At 43.7% G+C, this 20,070-nt stretch overlaps 1 protein-coding gene across 1 annotated transcript in view; it reads left to right on the top strand.

Annotated features, from left to right (window-relative positions):
• Nucleotides 1-4,308: 4,308 nt before the first annotated feature.
• Nucleotides 4,309-20,070, top strand: part of zfhx4 (zinc finger homeobox 4) — an 81,900-nt gene continuing 66,138 nt past the window's right edge. Inside the window, exon 1 of the mRNA XM_056433829.1 lies at nucleotides 4,309-4,562. The gene's annotated coding sequence lies outside the window, so the exon portion shown is untranslated. The remainder of the gene's footprint in view (nucleotides 4,563-20,070) is intronic.

Below are 20,070 nucleotides of genomic sequence, written 5' to 3'. Positions count from 1 at the left end.
GAGAAGCCCTGATCTAAGTGACTGAGCAAAGGGCTGCATTGACAGTCTTTGTTTCTTTTTTCTCTTCTCTGCTTTTCCCCTCTCTCTTTCTCTCTCTCTCTGTCTCTCCTCGTGTGTCCCCCCCCCCCCCCCATATCTCTCTCTCTCTCTCTCTCTCTCTCTCTCTCTCTCTCTCTCTCTCTCTCTCTCACTTTAAAAAAGGGAGCGGAAGAGTGGGCTGATACCGGTCTCATGTTGCGTATGGATTTTCGTTTATATAATCGATTGAAATGTCCCAATACATTGATTTCGGGTTCAGTGTTTTACAAACAAGCGTTTATGGGTCTCGATTTTATGTTAGGGATGATTCCAGTGTGACACTGATGCGCCAAGAAGCCAGAGTTGTTGATTTTTAAATAAATTATCCATACAAATACATATCTATTGTTTCATGTATTTAAAATAATAAAATTATATATATATATATGTATACATAAATTGGCTCAGGATGGGGTAACACAAAGAAGGGAAACGGTGAAAAAGACACAATATTGTGCTGTCTCTCTCCTTAATCAAATAAAGTGGGGTAAAAAAAAAACACACACACACACACAAAAGCATTTCCTTCCCTCTGAATTTCTCCTTGAATTATATGCCATCACTAGTGTGTGTGATTGCGGAATATTAAATTAAAGTGGGATAAGTCCGCACCGAGGCGGGCTGCGTCCAATCCGCAACTCATTTCCCCTGTTGTAGCACCGCATCACTGCGCTCCTCTATTTTCAATGACAATGTGCCAAATCTGGGCATTTTGAAAACACTTTCCATATGCTATTATCGGATCGCTACTGAGCAAGAGAAAGACAGAAAAGAAGAAAAACGGAATGTTTTATACCAAAGGTACCGAGAGTCTACATTTTTATTTATCATCTCTTTCAATGGCTTATTATACTTTATGCTTTTTGTGGAATTTAAAAGAGGTAAGAGGAGGAACATTTGATAACGATTGCATATTTATGGTTCGCTGTCGGATGGCTTTTAGGACTTAGTGTGAAAACGTCGAGAGAGTTTATGTTGAGCATATGTGTGGAAAAACTTAATTTAGTTTTACTGTTTTTACAACGTTTTCCTCTTTTATTGCTAAAAAGACAATTGTTTTTGAACATTCTCTGTGAAGTGTTTGTCAGCAAACAAAGTAGGTGGAACGTTTTTTTATTACGCATCCATTTCGTTGAAATCACAGAAATAATTATTGTTGTTGGTTTATTTGCAATTACTTGATTTTGCGAGCCTGCGCCTTATTTCAACACAGATGACAACTTGCAAGTGACTTTACATTTCGAGGATTTACATGTTATTATTATCTTTTTTAAATAAATATTTTGAAGTCCATTTTTTTCATGGTTTTAATTATTCTGAAGTGAGTGACAGCGTCTCATGTTGGTCATGCGTTGAAAGAGTTACACTGAACTTCTTATTGTCTGTTTGATGGGCCTTTGTGTAGCTTGTTTGTGCATGTGTTTGCTGGACCAGAGTTGGCCAGTGGGTCATTGTGGCAGCCTGCGGGTCAGAGCTGTGGGCTTTTGCTTGTTTTGGTGTGTGTCCCGAGGAGGCGGAGGGGTCATCCTCACAGCCCCACGAGGGCGCCGACGCATAGGACAAACGAGGATAGCTGGAAACACTGACCAGGTGACCGTTTGCTGTAAACACCAGGACGGAATACTTTTTATTATTATTATTATTTTGAAATTATGACAGAATCTAACGTCACATTAATTGAGGTTTTCAGTTTGACTTCTGAAAATATATCGATGGACCAACAATGCTTCCATCCCAGGGCATCTCTCGCTGTGCCAATAGATCGGAACGATTCAAAGTTATTGATCCACTCAAGTGGCATCAGATCACTATAGTTCGACGCTACCTTTCATATGACAGTAGATGCATTATAAAATAAAACCAAATGCCTTTAATTACACAATAATGAAAATATTGTAATGTTTCTACTGATGCCACTTCGACATTTAATTAGCTTTACACAATACAAATACGCGCGCATATACAAGCAGTCACACAGCGACACCAGACCGGAGTTTACAGATACAAATCTATAATTAACTGAGGATGCTGCTGATATGGAAATGGGGTGAAATATTAGTTAACGCAGTCTATTGTCAAGCGGTCCCCCGGAGAAAGAACATCGTCTGCAGGGAGAGAGGGAGGGTGCAGACCGGGGGGATTTACAGCACGCAGGAGGTTAAGATAAGCGGTAGCCTATAACAGTTCTCTAAATCCGCTTTGTACTTTCTCTTTTTGTCATTGAAAACCAATAAAATAGCAAACGCAACTCCGCTGAAAATGTCAGCAGCGAGCACACATTTAAGCAAAGAAAAAGAGTAATGAGTATCCTTTCGGAGAAATAGAGATATACTCGTATACAACCAGACAAATCACGTCGGTTTATGGCTGCTAAAGTGCTCCGTTTAGCTGTATAATGTCGCGAAGGAGAAATAGGTCCACTCCATACAGCTTTGAGAAGCTCGACGCGCGGCCCCGGTGGACCTTTTTGCGCGTCCGCTGCAGCAGCGGGTTGATTCGACTCTCCAAGCCGTCTGTGAGCGACGCCTCCCAAGGCTGAGGGGCTAGAAAACCCCCCTGGAGGACAGCGATGTAGCTGCAGCAGTAGCGGCAGCAGCAGGAGCCTTGGATCCGGGTGAAAAGTGACGCCTCTGTTCCTCACCTCGACCCACCCACCCCCTTTGTCAGTAACCTCTGTAAACTCAGAATAAACAGCCGCGGGTCGGGTCGGACTCGGATCGGTTGGCTTCTTAAGGATCCAGTTGGTGTGGGTGCAGTCCAGTCAATGTGGCTGTAAAGTAGACCTAGTAGTTCACTTGCCAGCAGCAGCCTTATCATCACATCCCAAGCCCCGGCTCATGCAGTTCAATTCACCCCCAGCTTCGATTTTTTTTCTCCCATGAAGGCGACCAAGATCTCTTGATTTTCTCCCCGATTGAGACTGTAAAGTCTTCTTCTTGCCCAAAAGCCACTATGAAGAAACCAGGGGGGAAACACACAGTAAACGGGTTGCACTGAAATGATGTAGGGCCAACAGAGCGATGCACTTTGTAACGACACTAAATGTAAACGCCAGTGAATGGAGCTTTGAATAGAGAGGGGGATTTTGGTGTGACCCTGTATTGGATTTTGCAGTGTGGCTCTATTGAACCCACACGGGGCCTCAGCGGTCCCGAAAGGGCAGTGATGACTGTACAATTCGTGGTGGATTACTGTGATGCTTTGTGGCTTTGGTTTTTTTAACCTCGGACGTTAATATGTAGCATATATGCAATAGATCGAATACATCATCCTCAATCCAAGAAGAACAACACGACCATATTATTATAGAGAATACAATATGTAGACCAAACTTCGCGTTTCGTGCATGCAGTTACCTATAAATACGTTATAGTATGTGTGCAGGCCCGTGTTAATGCGCGACAATACTTTTGTGTGATTTTGATTCCCTCCCGAAGGTGATTTTTGTTCCCTTTTTCAGCCACGTTACTGATAAAAAAAAGAGTTATTCCACAAAGTCTAATTCGTTCAATAATTTTAATAAATTGTTCCAAGTCTCATGGAAAGTCACTTTTTAATATTGATGGAACAACAAGACTTCCTTCTGCGCAACTTTGAAAAAGTAAACCAGCTGTGGTGCCATAATCAATACAATCAATGTAATACACAAATGAGCATCACGGGCAGAACAAGATACTAATCGAGTATTTTATAAATCGGGAATAAAGGGAAACTGGGTTGCGTTTCGACACGGAAATATCCATCTCTGCAAAACTTGCCTTTGCAGAAAAAGATTACTTAAGTACTTGTAAGTAACTCTGAGTGCAGCCTGTTTGGTGTGCAGGAAGCGGTTGTCCATTGTTCTACATGAGATTTGGAGAGAAACCATACAAAAGGTTTTTTTTGTTCTGCGCGCATAGACCTCTGCGGCCGCCAGGGCTCCGTGTGCGCGTCATTTGCAATGTGGAGACTGTTGATCAACTCACTAATTACACTTCTCTCCTCTCTCCTCTCTCCCTCCCTCTCCGTCTCTCTTTTGCTCCCTCCCTCTCTCTCTCTCTCTCATTCGCTCTCTCTCTCTCTCTGTCTCTCTACCCATTCCCAGAGTGCATATCGGGAAATAGACACACAAAGACATGCGCACTCAACTTAATCAGCCATTTTTTTAAACAGGGCTAAAACGATAATAATTAGCAGAATAAAGACATATCGGATTTTCATTTCCTTTCCTCCGTTTCCCGACCCCCGTCCACAAGAGAAGCTGCGAGGCAGCCCGTCGACACGTCGTTTCACCACCACCGGAACCAAAATAAGGGATAGCTCTCCAAACGCCTGACATTTGTGGTTTTACCCCCTTTTCCCAATATAAAGTTGGAGGATTATTGTAATTTTCCTTGTTTTTCCACGTTTTGATTGTCCAATTACGCAAGCCGCTGGATGTGACTGTTTTAAAAACCCGAGAGCAAAGAGAGAAGCGGAGGTGACGGCTTTGGAGGGGGAAGAAAGTAAGTTTTTTTGTTCTTCCTTTCCACCTCTCCCTTTAACTTTTATTGAGTAGTTTCGGGTGTGTGTTAAATGTAGGGGTCGGTTATCGATTATCTATCTCGTTGGTGGATCTTTGACATCGGGGCTGTTCGGATAACAGGTGTTGTGTGTTTTTAGTCCAGAATAAAGGCGGATATCGAGATGTTAGTGCCACTCCGGAGTTTTGACTCTAAACCGAGCGGCTGACAGGGTCGGAGGCGTTCTCACGCATGTGTCCGCGCTACTGCTGTGGCACATCACGTCCATTCCGGTCTTTTGCAAAGTTTATACTATTGTTCCGGAGATTGCGTGGCGGAACAGATGCATTGAGCACTCCACGTTAGCCGTAACGAGACGAGCCTTTTCCCTCCGGTTTGTGGCTTTGCAGTGCGGATGTGGTGTTGCCTTTTTCCAGGAGTGCGATCCCTCGGACATGTCCTCTTTGAGCTGGTTTCCAGCCGAGGACTCCGGCTTGATGTCCCCCCCACACATACACACACACCCCTCCACCCCCCCCCCCCCCCCCCACACACACACACACACACACACACACTGGCGACTCATGTTGTTCGGTCCCCAGCCCTCAGATGTTGAAGAGATAATGCGGATGCACCGCTGCGCTCAGCGCCAGTTTTGAGCACATCGGGTTCCATGCACCTTCCAGGCATTCACGGCCGAAGTGGCGACCGGTCTCCCGACACGATCCCCCCCGACCCCTCCTTTCGTGTGCATATGTGCATCTAGTTCACGGGTCGAAGTAATACATTCTGTTCCACGATCGTTCCGAGAGAAGTGGACGTGTGCCGGTCCTCTCTACCTGCAGCGCTCGGAAAGAAGTCTCACTTTACCGAGGCGTGGGTGGCTGCGGCGCCAGGGAGGGAGCCCGATCGTCGGGCTGCTGAGAGCACGGCGAATCCCTTTGGAGCCAGCCACCTCCTGGTTGTGTCTTTCGCACCGGCATGTGACACATCACAACTCATATACGCTGTTGTGGTTTTTTCAGAGGGACACATTTGTTTATTTCCACCTTCCATCCGTGGGCTATACGTTGCATTTCCCTCGGTCCCCATTCGCGTCGGTGGGTTTATAATATTCCCTTCAATACATTCTCTCTATCTCTCTCTCTCTCTCTTTCTTAATTTCCATAGACGCTGGTTTGCAACATCTTCTTTAAGTTGTCGAGTGGTGTTGTTTGTATCAATTTAGTGGAACCAGATGGCAGAGGTAGGAGTTGTCAGGTATGTTTGTGCCCTGATGGCAGTTTTTTTTTTTTTTTTTTTTTGGTAGGTAGACTTGGCTTAGATTGGGACGCGACAGTGACAGGGGGGGACATCGATCGCACAGGAGGAAAAAACAAAACATCAGGGCCAAAGGGGGCCAGTCAGTCTCCAACCCGGGTATGTAACGGTGTAGTGAGTGTGTGCGCGTGGAGAGACAAATGAACGGTGCACTGGGTCGACGACCTTTTTACAGAACGCTGTATTTATACACGGCTTTTCTGCCTTTTTACATATGGATGTCAGAGCGTATTTATCCCCGAAAATAATGTGTTATTCTTTTTTATTGCTTTGGATTATTGAATGCGTCCAGGTTTCTATTGACAGACTGTAAGCCTACATTTTTAATCAAAATACGGGGTTTTCTGTCGAATCTCTAACCGTAAATACGTACCGTTATCATGTTTTAATAATGGGAATTCAGAAATTCTATTATTATTGATATTATTATTATTTTCTAATTATTATTACTGTATGTAGAGACCTTAGCTGATATTTAAATTTACTTAGACAATTTGATTAAAACATTTTTGATTTCCATCAATTAATTGTGATTAAAATCTGATCAATTTGACAGATTCCTAAAATATGAACAATGACGTTTTTTTGTAGGGGATTGGCCGGATCTTCTTTTTAATCATATGATTTAATTGCATCTGCATAAAATCCCAGATTTACTTTAAAAAATGCAGCCGAGGCCTTATGATTAAAAATATATATAAAAAGTGAATCCTGTCTAATTGCAGTGCATTTCATCAGTTAACGGCGGTATTGTCTCACTCTATAATAACACAATTTATATGTTATCTTTATTGTCTTGCAAATAAGAGAATTTCTGAGCTTTTTGTTTGCATAAGCCCAGGCCTCTTGTTTTTGTTTTTCTGTGTGTGGTGTCTCAGTGCTATCAAAGGCTGGGTGTGTATATCTCTGCATGTTAGTTAAGCAGCTTGTAACATTCATTTTACCCGTAGCATTCGAGGGTATGGATACAAAAACATATAGTGTGAAAGATGGGCTGACAGCCCTGGGAGGACAATAGCTGTTGGCTTGAAAATGCTCCTTGATTATTAAAAGCTAATGCATTTTCAGCATTGCAGCCTTCATTAAGGGTGCAGATAGAGGGGGGTAGTGTGGAGGGGGAGAGGGATGAGAGGGTACGGAGGAGGAGAAGATGGGAGAGGGGGAGAGTGAGGGAGACAGGGGCTGAGTCTGTCCTATAACTCCTGGGCCCAAGACACATGCAGCAAGAAGATTGGCTCGGGCCTCTCCTAGGGGTCGACAATGTGTCATTTCCACCCGGCTAGATTGCCCTCTGCCTATCTGATATTAATGTGCAAATCAATATTTCAGGGATTAAATTTCCCTTCTTCATTTTTTATGGTTTCTACCTCAATAAGTCTCCCGTCTAATAGAGGAGGCTGGATGATTTAGAAGCCTTTGCTGCAGGAAAGGGAGAGGGAGAGAGAAAGAAATAGAGAGGAGCTTTGCAACAAGGCTATCGCTGCATTTTAATGTTCATCTTCGTGGATCCTCCATAGGCCCTCAGTAAAGAGGACTGTATCGCTGCTTTACACTGGAAAGACAGCCAATTTGACTCAAAGGGCAGAAAGGGAAAATATGAGTCCGGTTGAATACTTAAGACGCTATGGTAATCCGAGTAGCAGGTATTAGTGAAGGGGAGCTCTCCCCCTCAAACACACACACACACACACACACACACAGAGTTACATCCAAACCTGTATTACCAGCCGTCACGCTTCAGCGAACAGTATAGCTTACCACAAGCTGGACTGCTATAACAATATATTTTTTCTCTTTCTCTTTCTCCTCCACTTTTTGTCTCTTTTTTTGTGCATAGAAGCCCATTGACAGAGATTTACTCTCCTGCGTAATAACATCTGGCGTATGTGTGCGATAGAAATGAATCACTCTGACACAATGACCTGTGTATGATTATTGGGGAAGGGAGGAGCATATTACCATAGTCATAATACTGCATCTCATTGATAGTCAACTAAATGAGCTTGGACCCTTTGACTCCCCATAGACCTTCATTAAGGGACAGTGCACACAGCGGTGTCTGTCTGCCAATAGGTGTGTGTCTGCATGTGTGTTTATTTAATCCTCCTTCCTGTACCATCTGGTGCGTGTGTGTATGCATGTATACGTGTGTGTCCAGCAGCAGCAGCACAGTGTGAATTTTCCCCCACTCAGCCCACAACCCCCCCACCCACCCCCGTACACACACATTCAGCTTTTGCAGCAGAGTAGACTGTTTTAACATACCCTCGATAGGGAGAGTGTCAGCGAGTAAAAACACGGAAAGAGAGGGAGAAAGAGACAGAGGAAGAGGCACAAAAGAGCTCTAATTGTAGCACGACCGCTTGGCTTCCTCCCTGATTCACGGCCATTACGATGTGAAAAGCACAACCGCCTGTCCTCCATTATCAAAACGGCAGGCCTGCACACACTCTCACATCCATCATTTTTGTCTCTTATCTATGGCTCAAATAACTGCTATCGTTCTGGTCACCAGCTTTGAGGAGAGTCAATATTGAACGTATCCAGCAGTCTCCTCACACAGACGTTGAGTGGTTGAATTTAAAAAGTAAAAAATACATTCTTAATTTGAATGCATCCGAGCTGTATCATCATTATTTGAGTCTGAGGGGCCGAGTTGTCTCTCTCACACTTCTTCTTTGTGTTTCTAATGGATAGTGTTTTATGCAACATGTATTATGCAACTGTTCAAAGCATGTCGTTTTTGATGCAAAGAGCTATCTAACAGCTGAATATTTTTGATGGATCAAGGTGTGATATTCTCTTTATGGTTAGGTAGTGTGTGTGTGTGTGTGTGTGTGTGTGTGTGTGTGTGTGTGTGTGTGTGTGTGTGTGTGTGTGTGTTTCGTGAGAGGTGACGGTCTGCAGGAGTAATGTCAAGGTCTCCTGGCTCAGCGAGGCCTGTAGGGGGAGAAGCTAAGAAGTCCGCAACAGCTCAGCATTATGTCTCAGAGAGGGGGGGCTTCCTTTGTCAGCCCTGGGGCACCACCACAAACACACACTTTCTCTCTATCACACACACTGAGCGAGAGGAGGAGGAGGGTTAAAGACTTGGAACGAGATCAAGCCCCATCGTAGCTCCCAGGGAGGGTACTTGTGAATATTCGACTTTTAGTGTAATTAGCACTTAATTATATTAACATATGCAAATTGTCAGGCGGCGAGCTTGTACCGCCGGTGGGTATCGGCTGAGATACAAGTGACTCTATTGTACCACCACGGCAGAAAAAAGAATAATGGGTGTGTGTAAGGCAACCAGCCAGCAGCCAGCCCCCCGTGCTAGCACATAACCAGCTATATAGCTCATTTAAATCTCTGGCTGGCCGCTTTGCCAAATTTCATTAGTCGCCATGACGACCTGGCTAATTGTGCTGACTAATGTCCCCTGATCTGTCGTCAGTTAGGATGGGGGTGCATCCTTCACTCCCCCCCCCCCCCTAAAAAAAAAACATGAGAGTGGAGAGAGAGAGAGAGAGGCCTGACTGTCCAGATTAGTCCGGCACACAATGACTCCTATTTACACACGTTCCGCTTGTACGAGCATTTGCATATTAAAAAAATGCTCTGCCATCTCCTTGTCGGTCCAGTGTGTGTGTTTGCATGTGCACTCGTGCACTGGCAAGGTTCTGCGCATGTGGCGGCAATGTGGCGGGCGGGCCGACAACAGTTCAGCTGTGTGTCGTGTGTGTCACATGTGCAGCACACTGCCGTCTGTGAGGCTGGTATGGCCCTGTGTAGCGACATCGCGGAATTTGTTTTGGATTATTGTACAAGACATTGATATTCTGGCAAATAACAGCTTGGGCCAAAATAGCAGGGACATGGAGTTCTGCCTTTGAAACTTTCAGCCCCGCTTTTCACTCCATCCAAATATCTAATTACAACACATCTTTAGAGCTGCCCCCAACCAAGCAGCAGGACTTTCTTTTTAAAGGAGGAGAGTGGACAAACATTTAATTTTCTGTGCTTCCCGCTTGCCAAAGGTGGATAGAGATTGGGCCTAGTTGGTGCTACTAGTACTCGCAAGCTAATCCTGTTTTTTGACAGGAATGTAAACTGATATAATTGCTTTTCAGAGGCAGGAACGGCGGTTTATACAAGTGTGAAAGCACGGGAAAAGGGATTAGCATTATTTTGCATAATGCTGGGCAGGCGCTGAATGGGGCATTGAACGCTTGACTGGGTGACAGAGATGAAAGAGAGATGAAATGCTCTACCCCTCTTCTCTTTCTCCCTCCCTCTCTCCCCTCCAGTCCCTCTCTCTCTGGCCGCTGTTGCCGGTAGAGCACTGTTTGCTGGAGAGGACCCCGGAAACACCAGCCTGGTGTTTTGGGCTGTTTGTTTGGATGCCAGCTGATGGAAGCTGTCATGTGAGGCAATGTGTATGATAATAGAGTAACTGTGGTACACTTCTGGCTTCCTAAGCCTCCATGTACACACTAAACTGCATCCCTACAGCTCTGGAGCGTGCAATTATGTAGTGGATGGATGTGGCTCAGGTAGCATTTACATGGAAGGAAGGGAGCGGCTTTCATGGATCAAATCAAACTACACCGTTCTTACATTTTCCTTTATTGAGATGTTTACTGAGGATTTGGTCGGATATCGTCTGGGTAGAGGGAGCTGTGGAGTTGCAAGGCAGGTATGTTTTATGTGAATGCTTGTGTGTGTGTGTGAGCTCTGCTGGTCGTGGTAGGTGGGGGCATAAGGGTGGTGACGCAGCTTAAAATCGCCACCGTGACTTCCATATGACCCGACTCGACTTTGTGAGTAATTTATGATCAACCGTCATCATTGCTATTGCATCTGGCGTATGGAAATGATCCCGGGTCGAGGGAGGGCCGCGGGGTTGGGTAGTGGAGAACATGAACGCCACAAAAGCCGGTGTGGCCTGTTTTTGTTGTCTCTCATTGGACAGGATCCTCTTTCTTTGACCTTTTGCACGCCTTCCCTCGCCTTTCATATGTTAATGCTGGCCAGACCCGAGGAGGAAACGTGCTGGAGCTGAGTGGAGGAGGACAAAGACTCCCTCTCTCTTTCTCTGCCTCCTTTCCACGCTATATCTCCTCTTTTCTTGCCTCTTCCCCTCTCAACAACTTGACAGACTTTGACATGAAAGGAAGTGAGTGCTTAGCGGATGGGGATGGTGGGGATGGTGTTCTCGCTGTGACCTGCACCACCTGTGAGGATCAAGTGCGCCGCAGCGATCCTTGGTTATGTGTACGTGGAGTGTTATTTTGAGTGCCCCTTGTAGTGTGTATTGCAGATCGGTAATCGTTTGAGCCATGCCACCAGTGGTGTTATAGCTCAGTTCGTTGAGGAGTGATTTGTTGCTTTTCGAGGGAATCTATTCGAGTTGTCATACAGGGTCTATATTTCTCCCAGTCTCTCCCAGTTCCTCCAACTCTACGTTCCTACAACCAGTAAACTGTCTCTGGCGGGGTAAAAGGATACTACTATAGTTACTACAACCCTCCCCTAACATAATACTCCAGTGCACCACGGTTGAGCGTGACGTGGGTTACGTTGTTATGGGAAGGGGGCATGTTATCTGTAGGAAATGTAATTTTTGTCCTCATTGAAATGGTTCATTATTGAGGGCCGTTATCTAAATGTTTTTGTTGCTGTTGGTCCTGCGCCAGTCAGGATTGCGTTACCCTCTCTCTCGCTCTCTCTCTCTCCTTTTCTCTCTCGCTGTCATGTCTCTATGTATGTCTCTCTCTCTTCTCACAAGGCCTTCGTCAGTCTCTTAAGGGAAAAATAGAAAGAGGGGAATTTTTCTCTTCCCACTGTGCTCCGTCCCGTTCTCAGGCTCCACTGCCTATTTTGCATTGGCCATCTCATACAGGATATTAGCCATGGAAAAACATGGGTCTGGGTGTTTCATTTAGAATAATATGTTTATTCTTTTCATTTCAAAGTGGAAAGGGCGTGCTGGGGAAGAACAATTGGGGCCGTGTGTTCGAATACTCTTTCTGTTTGATCTGAGGTCCTGTGGGCCCTGGGGTTGGCTAAGACTCAGGTTTAGGTCGAAATAAATAGGCTGCTGACAAAATGAGGCTTCTCTCTGTCTCGCGTATTGACTCCGTGATTTGCTTTCTCTGTGGATGACTGTTGGTGTCTCCGTCTCATGTTCTCGGTTGCTTTCAGTCTTGTCTTTCATTTGCATCTCTGGATGTTCTTTTCTTTCTGTGGCATGGCAGTCAAGTACAGATGAGAGTTAATCGCAAACAGTGGCCGGGCTATCCTCACTGATATATATTTTACTTAATTATCCGTGTAATATGTAACTCCACTGATTTTGTCGTATTGAAGCTGCAGCTACCTTTTCAGCCTGTGACATTATGTCCTCTATACTTGTTGATGCAGTCACTGTGAAGGACACTTGCTCAGCCCTCAGGTCCGTGTCAGGGCCTCAACGTCCTCATCTTACAAATTCAACAAAGCATTCAGCAAGCTTTTGTTTTAGAAAGAGCTGTCCCTCTTGTACCTACCAACACAATAAGGCACAGTACAACAGGTTATATGCCACATTATATCACTTGCTCTCAGAAGTAATTTCATTGGTTTAAAAGATGGCAAAGTAATAACAAAACCAGAAACATATATGCACAGCTACCTCACCCACAGAGAACTTAAGAAGACAAGCTCTGAGTTAAGAAGAGGGGAAAAGTTGATGAATGACTAAGTTCCTCCAGGTTTTAGAAAAGATACACCACAAAAGCACAAGAGGTCTCATGACAAATGATACATTCTCCCTCCTCGTTGGCCAAAGACAAAGGCGGGGATTGAAGAGGCAGAGAGCCCAGTCACAGGACAAAGTCGCATTAATAGACCGTAAGGAAAACATTTAGCAACGAGGAGAGAGTGATGCTGTAATACCATTGATTATTAAAGAGAAAAAAAATCTTCGGGAAGATGAAATAACAATAATAAAATACGTGTATCAAATCACCCTTACTTTCTCTTCGGTTCAGGTATATTATTTGTATGTGTGTTAGCATGTGCTCTTCCCCATGCATGCATGTATTTCTTCTACGCGACATGATTGGCATGTAGTATTCCTGAAGGTAATAACATGTGGATATCAAGGCCATTGGCAGGGCTTGTCAGGGAATAAGTGGCTGATTAATTATGCATGACTGGGTTTAAACAAACAGTGTAATGAGACATGAGAAGAATTTACCAAATAATTTAGTTGCCAGAAGACCTTCTCAGTTATTATAATAATGACAATAATGACCATAATAATAATAATAATAATAATAATAATAATAATAATCTACTGTGACTTCATTAGCAGGATGGCAATTATTAAATTACCACTCATACGGCCACACCAATTATGACTGCTCAGGACCTTTTTGGAACTACAGAGATACCGAATTTAAAAAATACAATCTTAACTTTTCCAATGTAGTTTCAGTCTGATCTAACACAGGCAAGCAAGCATGTGTCTTCACAACTCCCCCAAACAGGCTCCAGTCAACACTATTAGTCCCATGCTTTGCCTTTCTCTTTACTGGTCTGGCACCAGTCGTGGAATAATCTTTAATTATTTGCTTTAAAAAAAAAAAAGAAGAAGACTCCCTATTTTCTGTGACAGTAAAGAAGAAGAGCAGAGCGGTTGCAGGAATGTTCTTGTATATGAAATTGTAGGTATTAACAGGGCCAGTTTTGTCAGCGGTTTCACTGATGTATCAGCTCTCTACCCCTAGACTAAATAAAGAAGGGAGTTTTGCAGTGTTTAATCCCAGTTTAGATGAGAAGATATAAGACGACTTTGGAGGAATTGTTAAAAAAGCAAAGTATGGCTGAAGAATGGACCTCTTCTTTCACACAATACCCTAAACAAGTGTCAAGATGTGGTGATGGATGGTCTCGTGTTCCTTTTGGCTTGTCGGAGACACTCATCCTTATACCTATTTGTAATGTGGCAGATTTTATGAAAAGACTAGACTGTGATTGCTTTCCCCTTCTGGTTATATGTGTAATACAAAAATATATACACAGCTTTGAATATGCCTTTGCATTACCGCAAGTATAATCTTTGTGTCTATGTGTGTGTGTTATAGAGAGGGCAAAGGAAGAAAAAAATAGAAAAAGAGAGATACTGTCCTCTGCTGCCTTGTCGTCGACCTCCACAGTGCCCTGGTTGTCACAATATGGGCAATGCAACACATATATGCAGCAAAAAAAAAAGAGAAAACAAAGATAGACACATTGATAATTTAACAGGAAGTACACAGTGGGGGATTTTTTTTTTTTTGACAAGAAAGATCTTAATACGTTGTTTTGTCTCTTACATCAAATTGTGGTTATTTCCCGCAGCGAATGGCAAGGTAATGGGCCAATTTCATCTTGGTTCCCTCTCAGTGGGCCGTCGGTGGATTTGCGTGACACAATGTTTATTTGATAAAAGAATGTTATGGTGCTAATCTAAAACCATGCTAATTACATCTGACTGTTGTTTGTTTGTAGTGAAATCCAATTAACATGTACACTTTTCAACTCAATTGCTCATCCCCCTCATTCTCTTTCTTCCCTCCCATGGTAACTAGTAAAAGCGCCTACGATGACATCAAAAACAACTGTGCTTTCCTAGTGGTTTTTGTGAGAAGAGGGCAAACTCGCAACAGCTGTCAGAAAAAGGGGGTTTGTTTAAAAAGCAAATGGCTTTGGTCTAAAGTTCATTTGGAGACCTCTCTAATTAAATAGAGAGCCTAAAGCTTAAGTTAATTAGTAATTCCCGGGGTCCAGAAATTAGACCTGTCACGAGTATTCTAGCTCTTGGAAAGCCGAAAGGTATGTGTGCGTTTGTGTTTTGCGTGTTTTTCCACAAATCCCTTCTGCCTGCTCTCATCTCGGAACACAAGTGTGCCTAATTTTGTGTTCATCTGTTATGCACGCTTTTCGTTATGCAAGGCACACAATTTTCCTGTTGAAATTCTCAAGACCTTAATGGTCTTTTTGTGGCGTGTCAAAGAAGTGCTTCGGAGATGTTTATGTGAGGGGCACATAGCTTGTGGCGTCAGTCAGGATACCTGCCCTATGATTATGTTTATGAAAATAATAACAGGGCTTGTGTCCCGCCGAGTATCATCTTCAGAAATCAATGGGGGTTTGAACTTTAAACTTTATTGTTACCCCTGGAGAAGAAGTGGATGGTTCGGTTGCCATGCCGGAGAAGTGTCTGCACAGTAAGAAAGGTGTCTCTGTGAGATGTAAAAGCAGATGTTCTCTTCTCTTATGTCCTCCCCTCTTGTACTTTACAGTGTAATTGCACAGATAAGCACAGGTTAGGCAAACATAAATCAGCTGACTTTAACACAATAGAGAGACAAGATGTCCCTGCCTGTTCAGACCATAATAGAGTAATGACTAGCATTTCAGAAAGCCAGCAACCTCACTGCTGTGGTGCAATGCGTTGACTTATATGTGCTATCCTATCACTAGCTGTACTTCTGGCCTGTTTCTCGGTCACTTGATATAGATAGCCATCTTTCACCAAATAGGGTAACATTTGTGACATTTCTTTTCCTTTCCTAAAAAGGAATGAATGTGAGGCAACAAGTAAACGGAGTTGCTACATTAGTTTGCGATGCTTAATAATAGGTTCCAAAATATCTGCAGGACGTAGTGCTCTTGCAAAACTGATTTCAGTGCTGGAAAAGTACTACATGCTCTTAATTTCCGACCGCTGCGTCTGTGACGAGGCAAGTATTTTAAGAGTATATCAAGAGTATACACGTACAAGTTGTTTAACAAAAGTTGCAGATATCACAGTTTACAAAAAGCAGAGAATCGGAGGCTCACGGTCGTTGATTCAGTATAACCAGACGCTTATATTTTGCCAGGTTGATGTGAAATGCCTGCGTCAGAGACTGCTCTCTGTGTCTGTGAGTGTGTGCTATCCTTGACTGACGTGGACAATGTTTGCCTAACCTCTTCTGCGCTGCACCACCACGGCCATGTCAATTTATGTGTGTGTGTGTGTGAGGGGGGGGGGGGGAGAGAGAGAGAGAGAGTCCAGCAATGGTAGCTTTCATTTGTCATGTTCTCAGCAGTATTTTTTTCTAAACAAACCTGCTGAGAGTCGGACTGAGAAAAAGAGAGGGGTCTGAATCAACACAAATGAGTGATATTTGTTTTTTCCCTTTCCTGGGGTGATATAGAATTATGTGCATCTACACACCCTGATAAAAAAAACACTTTTTTAGAGACCAGAATTTTTTTTTTAGGTTTTATATTTAATGGGATTATTAATTTCTCTTGGCAAATAATCCCACCCTGCCACCCCCTTGGACTTGCTATGTTATTGCAAAGGGGAGTGTGTCTCTGTGTGCATGGTCTCATGCTTTTGCCTCATCCAAAGGATAAGGCTGTGATTTATGTAACAGCTAAGCCCTTTCATATTGTATATGTTGTACCTCACCAGCACGATGAGCAGGCCAGATTAATATTTATTTAGCACAGACAAATCAAGGATTAAGCAGTCATCATTTTAGCACTAATCCATGTCTCTGGTGAGATGCAGAGACAAAGAGAGGCAGATTAGTAGACGCACAATGCAACAAAACCACAATTAGTTGGTGACTTGCTCTCCTCATCTGTGTAGAAATAGAGATGGACGGTAGATGTGCAACACGTGCACAAACTAAATTTGCGCTAATTAGTTCTTGCTTACTTACCTTTCATTTTTCTCCCTGACTTTGAACACCATCTTCTCTATTCAAAAGAATCATTGAAATTACCAGTGGTTTGTCTTATTCACTCATCTGACGTAAATGTGTCTCATGATCTTTCCACTGTCAGAACACACATGCACACACACACACACACACACACACACAGTCACAGACACAGTCACAGACACAGGCCGACACACATGCAAGAGCAATGAATACTTCTTTCTTAGCTCCAACCACGTGGGAGAAGGATAGTTTGCTTACACTGTGTGAGTCTCTGGGTGTGCGAGTGTGTGTTTGGAGTTACTTGGGAGTCTGTAAATAAAATGACATTCTTTACTAATTGAGTTAAACTGCTTTGCTGGAGATGTGGCAAAAAAAGAGGGAAAAAGATGAAAGCTCCCTGTGTATGTTTTTTGTTTGTACGTCGCGAGGTCCATGTGTCCGTGTGTCTGAATTTGAATGTGTGCGATGGTAACCTAATTATCTCTTAGCACTCTCAGGTGGTTACCAACAGGGATGCTGTGTGTGCATCACAGTTTGATAGCTCTGTCCTCAAGCTTCAGCATATGCAAAGTGTCAAAGTTGCCTTGAAAAACAGACAATCAAGAGCTAGAATTACAATAAAAAAGTTGTGTGTGCGTATGTCTGTAGGGGGCAACCCCTCACATGGGGAGCAACAACAAGGAACAGCGAAGGGGCCAAAAAGAGCATTGACGATCTGGTGCGGTGTAGTGAAGGGTGATTTGGGGAGGGCACGGGGGGTCCAACCCAGATGTGAGGGCGATTGAGAGAAAATAAAAAGAAGAGAGATAAATAAAAAGAACGGACAGACAAGTCGTGCTGAGATAGAGAAAGACAGGGAGAAGCACAGAGAGAGAGAATGGCATCCTCAGTTCCCCTTTGCCCTCCTTCCTCTCTCTTACCCGGCCATTGAATGTTAATGGCTTTTCTGCCTCACCCCCCTGTACGCACACACATATACCCCCCCTCCACCCCACCCCTCCCCATGGACACTGGTGCTTTGTTTGTGGCAGTGCTTCTATTCTTTCAAACTTAATTACCTTCTTGCCTTTTGTGGCGTCAGGGGCTGAAAGTTTTGCTCTGTGGCAGTGGAGGTCGTCACACATTCTTTGCTGGTGCTTTCCCTTAATCTCGAGGGTGGAGGTGGTGGGGGTAAAGAGAGCGAGGGGAAGAGACGAGAAAGTGGAGCTTCTACCAGCGTGCACTTCTAAGGTGCTTGTAGTACCCCCCCTGTGCACGCGTGCACGGCCATAATAGTCAGTGCATAGGCTGCCCTTTGTTTGTGCGGTTCATTTCCAATCAACCCTAATTAACTAGAGAGTGTTTCCAGATTGCCGGCAAAAGAAAAATCCCCATTTGTTTCACTCCCCTTGGTCTTTTCTGTTTTGAGTTTGAGGAAGGGGAGTAAAGAATTGGAAGCATTAGCCATGTAGATTGGCTTTGCCTTTGATGCTGGAAAAAAATCTTTAGCAAGGGCAGCAATTGGTGACTGCGACCCAGCAGTGTCTGACTGTTTATTTTCATGTTTCAGTTTGAGTTTAGTTTGAAATATCGCCTCTTCAAAGGCATGAGACTTGTGCATATATTTAGATTGGACTGTGTAAGCCCAAAGTCCATTTGTAAAAATGTTAAAGCTAGTCAAAGTTGTCTTTAATCCATTAAACTGTGACCCTATGAAACTGGACGAGCAGAATATACACACTGACATTGACCTGGGATACACATGAAAAAAACTGTTTAACAGAAATACATTTAACTGGGCTCTAAACTCAATAGGATGTCCTCAAGTCTTGGAGATTGTTGTCTCTAAGCAGTGACTGGAGGACATGATAGTGTGTGTTCACCTCCTGCTTTAAGTTTGGGATGGGGGCTGGTGTAATCTGATCCTAAATCAGATTTTGGGACCCATCTGTGGCTTGAGTGATATGATTCTCGTGTTACTCTGAGAGAGAGGAAAAGACAAACATGGCCCCTGGGTTCACTATTTGTTCTTACTTGGTCAACAACTTTGTTTTTGCATACTTGACTATTTTTGTATCCTGACACTCTCGTCTCATATTTTGCTGATTATTTCCAAGGTCACCCAGATATATATTTTTCTCTTAACAAAGAAATATCAGGTAAGCACCTGAGGGCAGTTGGGTGTATGTTACCTGAGCAACCAATAAGGGCCAATTTACTTGTCATCAACCTGAGGGATAGAACCTGCATACCTACTCTGGAAAAAGAAAAGAAAAAGGCCACTTCTGTTCTCTACATTTCTCTATTAACTTGGTTCCCGCTCCTCCACGACATTTTCTCCCCATTCTTGGCCTCCTTCTACAATCCGAGATCATTGCTGATGTCGGCGTAATTCTGATTTTGATTTGCTAAAAGGCATTTTTTTAGCAGAGTAGGTAATTTGTTGAACAATATTCCTGTGCTAAATGGAGTTGAGCTTGCTTTAGGTGTATGGGCCGTGCCTTGCTATAATGATAAGGTGTCTTTGGGTAATGAAGGCCTTTGCTTACAAGGGAGACACAGGGAAGAGGACAGGCACACAGAAAAGGGTGTGGGGGGTATCAGGGAGATCTAGTGCATCGAGGGTCTAATATTACACCTCCAGGCAACAAACAAGGGCTGCATGAAAACCCTCTGTGAGATTAAGAAGTAAAGAAGAAAAAAACCACTTGGTCACGCAAAAGCCCTCCCCCTCTCATCCTTTTGCAATTTTCTCCCTCTGTCCTCCCTTTTAAGACTTTAAACAGAGAGTATTAGGCCCTCCTCTGTGATTGTCTGCATGTGTTTATATGTGTTTTTGCACGGATGCATCAGTACTCTTTGATGGCAGCCGAAGCTCCTCTTGCATTGTGCGGAAAGAGATAACTCCCCTCCTCCTTTATCCATTTCGTTTTTCATCCCTCCATTTCTGCATGGCAACAAATAAACAGGTCTAATTAGACCAGAGTAGGCCTATTCATGGCACTGACAGTGGGAGATGGATGCACAGGCTTTCACAGTGCCCTTCGCCTTTGTCTTTGGCTAACGCTTGGTGACATTTTGATAGAAGATTTGGTGTTAGACTGAGGGGCCACATGCCGAGACAGAGATGACCTTCTAGGAGACCTCAAGGAATGGACACAGAGCCATAGTCTCACGCTGTCTTCTGACTTTGTTGTTTGACTTTACAAGCTTTCATGGGTCATCTTAAAGCTTCAGTCTGGATTTAATTTCATTAGTTATTGGCTGTGCTTACATATGTATCCAAACATTTTGACGAGTAGAGAGGAAAGAAACATTTTAGAACACATCCCAAAGCACAGATCTGCCTAATACCAGTGTTTACAGATCTTGTAAATATGCGCGGCAGTATTAACAGCGCTGTCTGCCCTTGCATTAGGATATCGGACAGCTCGTGATGAAGAATTTTAACCTAAAAGATCCCTGTGTAAACAAAGACG

Source organism: Pseudoliparis swirei, chromosome 16 (genome assembly GCF_029220125.1).
Source record: "Pseudoliparis swirei isolate HS2019 ecotype Mariana Trench chromosome 16, NWPU_hadal_v1, whole genome shotgun sequence".
Classification (NCBI taxonomy): domain Eukaryota; kingdom Metazoa; phylum Chordata; class Actinopteri; order Perciformes; family Liparidae; genus Pseudoliparis; species Pseudoliparis swirei.
The sequence above is the reverse complement of the archived record's forward strand: the minus strand, read 5'-3'. Positions and strand labels throughout refer to the sequence as shown.